Source organism: Hippocampus comes, unplaced genomic scaffold (genome assembly GCF_001891065.2).
Source record: "Hippocampus comes isolate QL1 unplaced genomic scaffold, H_comes_QL1_v1.1 scaffold412, whole genome shotgun sequence".
In the NCBI taxonomy this organism is placed as follows: domain Eukaryota; kingdom Metazoa; phylum Chordata; class Actinopteri; order Syngnathiformes; family Syngnathidae; genus Hippocampus; species Hippocampus comes.
The window spans coordinates 164,144-170,687 of record NW_017805343.1 but is presented as its reverse complement, the minus strand read 5'-3'; the positions used below and the strand labels follow the sequence as shown (position 1 = coordinate 170,687).

At 41.0% G+C, this 6,544-nt stretch overlaps 1 protein-coding gene across 1 annotated transcript in view; it reads left to right on the top strand.

Annotated features, from left to right (window-relative positions):
* The window catches only part of vipr1b (vasoactive intestinal peptide receptor 1b), a 69,502-nt gene that overhangs the window by 5,555 nt on the left and 57,403 nt on the right, over nt 1-6,544 (top strand). The gene's annotated exons all lie outside the window — the stretch shown is intronic.

The following is a 6,544-nucleotide window of genomic DNA, read 5'->3' as shown; positions in this document are numbered from 1 at the left end:
CACTTTATGAATACAAGTCATGAACAAATCTTAAATATGGCAGGGAATGTGTTTACTTTTTTAGTTTTGATTTTGAGCAGCAAATCTGGAGTTACATATGCTCACCAGGAATGCATAAGCAAAATTGCACAACTTTTCACTTGAAAGAATAGTGGCGATCTTGGGATTTTTTTCTGTTCAATTTTCAAATAGTGTGTAAATTCAATACACTTTATCTTCAGCATGTTTAGTGCCACTTTTATAAGTAACCACGCCCCCGACCAGGCCACGCCCCCGGCCAGGCCACGCCCCTTCCACTTTTTTCATCACTCGCCATTGCCATCTATGTGTATTTAATCTTGAATTTTCTTGCAGCCGCTCGATTCTCATGGTCCTCCGTGTAACTAATAACTTGCAGTTTAAACTGTGCTTGGCAAGCGTGTCTCTTTAGTGCCATTTTTGGTATGTTGTTTTGCACAATGCACGTACTATTTACTATATAAACCTATGGGGGGCTCTTGTGTCCTCTTTCACGCCCACCCTTCCCATTTTAATGTCCGCATGCTGTCCTCAGTTACGTCCGCCTTCCTTCGGTATCAGCAACGTGTCGGCACAGCAACAGTCAAGCGGACCCCTCATTGGAGTCACACAGCAGCATTCAGATTTTACAATTTAGTGCGGCACACACAAAATTTCTTCAAACAATACACACACCAACATGGGGTTTCACACTTGTGCATCCGGCACAGTGCCGACCCACCAATGTTGTTCGCCCCATCACTACTCCTTTGCATTTTCCATTGATTTTTATTCATTGTTTTTTACTTATATCAGAGCGAGTAAGGGAGAATAAATTTACACCACAAAGATAAGAGTTGTTATTAGGTTTCAACCATCCTGGCGATGCATTCTCTTCCCATAATTTCCATCTCTTGACGTCCAGGGAAATCTGTGGAGCTTCACACTTTTGCTACCGAAAGTGTAGCACATGCCGCACGTGCCTATTTTTGCAGAATTTGCTAAAAAAAAAAAAAAGATGAAATATTCACAAAAAGACACTGAATCCCACACAGCGAGTGAAAAGCTGCAAGGTGGCGCTTGGAAAATCATGTGACCGCATACAGCCAATCAGCCTCTGTAGCAGCAAGAAGCAGAAAGCTCTTAAGATGGGCAGACTCTGTTTATATATGATTCTGCGTAGGTCTGTTATATACTGCTCCCCAGGTGGCCAAGGCACAGGCACCAGAATACACAGCACAATGTGCAATCAAGGAAAAAGCGCAATCGTAAAATAAATAAATAAATAATAAAATAAAATAAAAAACCTGTGGAATTATTTTGAATTCGACAAATCCAATTCCAATGAAGTTGGCACATTGAGTGAAACTTAAATAAAAACAGAAACAATTATGTGCTCATCATGTTCAGTTTACATTGAATTGCACACGCTACAAACACAAGTTAGCAATGTTCAAACTGATAAACTTTCTTGTTTTTTTGCAAATAATCATCCATCCATCCATTCATTTTCAACACTGATTGGCCTGAACAGGGTCACTCACGCGAAACAGTAAATTGCCAGGCTTACTGTTCCATCTCCCTCTGTTGGTCATTGTTTTATTCCTCTGGATGGGTAGTAACTGGGAAAGTAAATTCCTTGTGTGTTTATTACATACTTGGCCAATAAATCCATAGCTTTCAATTATTTGTTTATTCACCTTTGGCAGCAATTTTTCAGCCTTAAAATGTTTTTAAGTATCATGATTCGAACTTGCAGCACTTTTGCCCTTTCCTCTTTGCAGTACTTCTCAAGCCTCATCTGTTGAGTGTTCACTTAATTCAACTCTGGGCTCTAACAAAGGCTGTGTTCGCACAGCAGCTCAATTAAAAAAAAAAAAAAAAAAATCACCCATATGCGACACATATCTCATTTTTTTCATGCAGTGTGAACAATACAATTTTGTTTTTAATCCGACCTGGGCCTCTTTCGTATGTAGATAAAGATTGGAATAAAGTACAACAAATGATGCTGGTCACAATGCACCAGAATAGAATGAGACAAACCAAACACGCTTGCAAAAGGCAAGGACAAATTATAAATGAACGGACAAGAAAATCCAAAACTTGTATAATACAAACCGAGACAATCACTAGAAACCAAAATCCTCGGAAAAAAAATGTGATGAGAGCCTACGAGGTTTAAACATGGAGCGTCTAGAAAATTGCACTTGGAACGAGAGTCTCGAGCAAGCCGAATAATCCGACATTGGGTTGTCAATTTGGTAGTCCTTAAATAGTCGGATGATTATCATGCATGACAGGTGTACCGCTGGAGGGAACGCCCTCCACTGCAGCTGGGATTGAAACAAAAACAAAACAGAACCATGACAATGCCTTCCGCGCGGGCAGGGTAGAGAGCTTGGGAGGACAACTCGACCGACAATCGTTCGCGAGTCGACAGAGTTGGTTTGAGTCACAGTGTTGACTTTACATTTGACTTTAATTTAATCCCACTTGAAACATGAAGCATAAAAATTGACATTTGTGGTGATAGATGGAATTCAGCCAAGATGGTTGATTTATTCTACCTTCTCCCGCATTGCTCCTCTGTCCAATACTAGATGATAAAAATGATGAGGCCCTAAACCCTGGACCATATTTACTTCAGTGTACACTGCTGAGTGACATCATCTTTTCTGCCTGTCACTCGACATCATGATTTGTGTGCCTAGGTGTGACATCACGGACATCACAGCACATCCGTTCGCATTCTAAGCCACATTTGTTTTTGTAATGTAAATGAGTACCTAAAAGATTGGATTTAACAAAAAAATACAAATTGGGCATCGCATCTTGCAGTATGAACGTAACTCAAGGACATTCCCAAAGTTGCCTGAGTGACTATTTGTCATTGGTTTATGGTACAGAAATATTCTTGTTTCCCACAGCCTTGGGATTGGGGTTAGCATATACCGATTATTTTTGTTGTTTTGTGTAGTTATGGTTGTGCCCCATGATTCGGTTGAGCAGAAGGTGGCAGAACCATGAAAAAGAACAAACCATATGTACAGTGTTATTTTCTTAGTTCACCAGTTTTCCTTTTTTATTAGCCGATAGGTTCGGGCCTCGGTGGACCGGTGTTTAGCGCATCGACCTTACAGTGCAGAGGTTCGATTCCAGCTCCGGCCTTCCTGTGTGGAGTTTGCATGTTCTCCCCGTGCCTGTGTGAGTTTTCTCCGGTTACTCCGGTTTCCTCCCACATTCCAAACCCGCCCCCCCCCACCCCAAAAAAACCTGATTAAACACTAAAAATTGTCCCTAGGTGTGAGTGTGAGCGCAGATGGTTGTTCATCTCTGTGTGCCCTGCGATTGGCTGGCAAACTGTTCAGGGTGTCCCACGCCTACTGCCCGAAGACAGCCGAGATAGGCTCAAGCATGCCCCGCGACCCTTGTGAGGATAAAGTGATTCAGAAAATGGATGGATGGATGCATTTTAATGTCTGTTCTTTGAGATAGATGTGTTTAGCCTGGAGGGTTGTTTTTTTTTTTTTTGGTTTTTAGGGCAATTATTGTTGTGATTCATCCTGCCTAGAGACAGGTGACCAAACTAAGAAAACATTTTTAATGTTTTTATGGAGTCATTTTTAGCCGTGTCTTTTTTTGGGGCAGTTATTGACTAGAGCAGTTATTGTTGAGCATGATGAATTCTGCCTAAGTGACCTAATCATGAAAAAAAAGGGTTTTGGGGGCAATTTACTTTGTGAAAGAAGAAATAATGCACTGTGTCGCTGATGTCATGGTACACTCACCTCACTTGTGTGCCGGCAAGCGTGGGATCCGTTCCCACTCAGTGATGGTGTGGATGTGAATGGTTGTTGGTCTCTATATGTGCCCTGCGACTGACTGGCAACCAATTCAGGGTGTAGTCTGCCTTCCGCCCGAAGTCAGCTGGGATAGGCTACAACAACCCCCCCCCCCCTCAATTCCCTGTTCAGGATAAGCAGTGTTGAAAATGGATGGATTGGAAATAATGTAATTCTGCATATCGGTAATTCTCTCCTAAAATTCTTACGGGGTCACATTGAACTCCACATGGTGAGGAGAAGTCGGGAATGAAAATGTAAAGCTCCGTGATCGACTTGCCACATCAATATGCGCCATCTCATCTTTGTACACTGAAGTCCTTAGGACGCTTGTCACAAGGTTATTAATTGTGCCATTGCAAAAAGGCTGCTGCCACGTCTGTCTCGACTGCAGCGATGACAAGATAATAATCAGACCGCGCCAAGAAAGCCGTCGGCGGGGAAAATGAAATGGAAAGCTTGCTGTTGAACAAAGTGTATATTAGTGTCGCATACTTCAATGCCACACACACACACACACACACACACACACACACACACACACACACACACACGCACACACACACACACACACACACACACACACACACACACACACACACACACACACACACACAGATTCTCCAACCTTCTGTCACCACTCACTCATGAATCACTTCAAAGGCGGGAAGTGCTTTTGTTCGGTTAAAAAAAATGTTGGTTTGTCTAGAATGTTGAGTGGAAATGCCCTTTAACACATTGAGTGTGCCTCAAGCTAAAGATGCCGCGGGTGTATGAAACATAATACATCCTTGGCAACAAAGTCATTCTCAGCAGTGTCCATTACTTCAGCTTGGTAGGTTTCTATTCAGTAAATATCAGTCACACAGTCACAAAAAGGGACACATTTCCATTTCTGCACCTTCGGGTATCTCACTGGAATGCAACTAACTTTTTTTTTTTTTTCTAAACCGAGGGTTAGGGTTTCAAATTAAGATTTCAAGTCTACCTTTTGGTTTAAAACTGAAATTGAGTTTTATAGTCAAGGTTAGGTTTTTATAAATTGTAGTGATGGTGAAGCCACTCGCTTACCATCATGCTTGTAAATAGTCGAACGTAGTTGAGCAAGTTAAAAGCTGCTCTATACGAGCTTTGTTATACAGTGGTACCTCTACTTATGAATGTCGCTTCATATGAAATTTTCGAGTTACAAAACGCCTCAACAGGAAAATATTGCCTCTTGTTGCGAAAGAAATTTCAAGATACGAAAGGTAAAAATACAGTCTTGGCTGCTAGTCACAAGTTTTCTGAACGCAACATACTTAGAGCTGCTCTGCCATTAGCTATTACTTAGCATCTTCCTGGCATCCCATTGGCTAAGAGGGACCTCTGACTGTATGTGTCAATGTGTGTAGATAGATAGATAAATGGATAGATAGGCAGCGTCCTCGTCATTTGCCCCTGGGGCCATGAGGTGTTCCGATAGTTTTACATAAATGTGAATCATCCAGAAAAAGTGTTCACCAGTCCGGCAATCGCACACTATGCTCATGTTTGCCTTGGCCATTTTCGAAGGATTGTCAAAAGCCGACAAAAGCAAACGTCCTTGGATCAGTTCTTTACAAAACGCCAGGCAAAAACCACTTCTGATAGAGAACATGAACTAAAGAGGGCAAAAAATGATGAGGACGTAGTTAAAAGTTAAATGACCATCATTTGTTACATATTTTGATGCATTTTTATGCTTCAGAAAAAAATTATGTCTGCATTTTGGGGGGCTTGGAACGGATTAGGGCATTTACATGGAAAACGCGTCTCTACTTACAAAATATTCTAGTTAAGAAATTTCTTCCAGAACCAATTAATTTCGTAAGTTTGTGCGTTTGAGATGGAAGAGCCAAGGAACAGAAAATAAAGGGATCAAAGGAACATTGCACACGAAAATGGAGAAGCAAGCAGTCAGTGTGGTGGGTGACTGGCCATGAGCGTCTCTTGAATGAATGTGCATTCTGTTAGCGCCTGTTCGAATAAATAACCTGCAGAGAATTGGCAACTGTGTAATCCCTTAAACACAAACGTGGGTGTTAAAATATCAAAATATGAGCTCAAATGAAGGTTTGGCCGGTTTCAGTTTTCTAACAAGTTTAAAATTCCAAATTCGGATATCAAACCAGAGTTAGGTTTTAAAAAGTAGGATTTTATCAAGATTTGCGTTTCAAATTAGAATTTCAAAGTAGGGTTTATAAACCCGGTTTCAGGTTCCAAACAATATTAGAGGATGAAGACATGGTTAGAATTTCAAATGACATACATGGCAATGGCGAGTGATGAAAAAAGCGGAAGGGGCGTGGCCTGGACGGGGCGTGGCCTGGACGGGGGCGTGGTTACTTACAAAAGTGGCACTAAACATGCTGAAGATGAAGTGTATTAAATTTACACAGTTTGAAAATTGAACAGAAAAAAATCCCAAGATCGCCACTATTCTTTCAAGTGAAAATTTGTGCAATTTTGCCTATGCATTCCTGGTGAGCACCAATATGTAACTCCAAATTTGCTGCTCAAAATCAAAACTAAAAAAGTAAACACATTCCCTGCCATATTTAAGATTTGTTCATGACTTGTATTCATAAAGTGTTGAGTAAATGTGATAAAAAGCTGTTGATTCTTACCTCATACAGTGATAGTGAATATTTATTATGCATACAATTTATTATGCATAACCG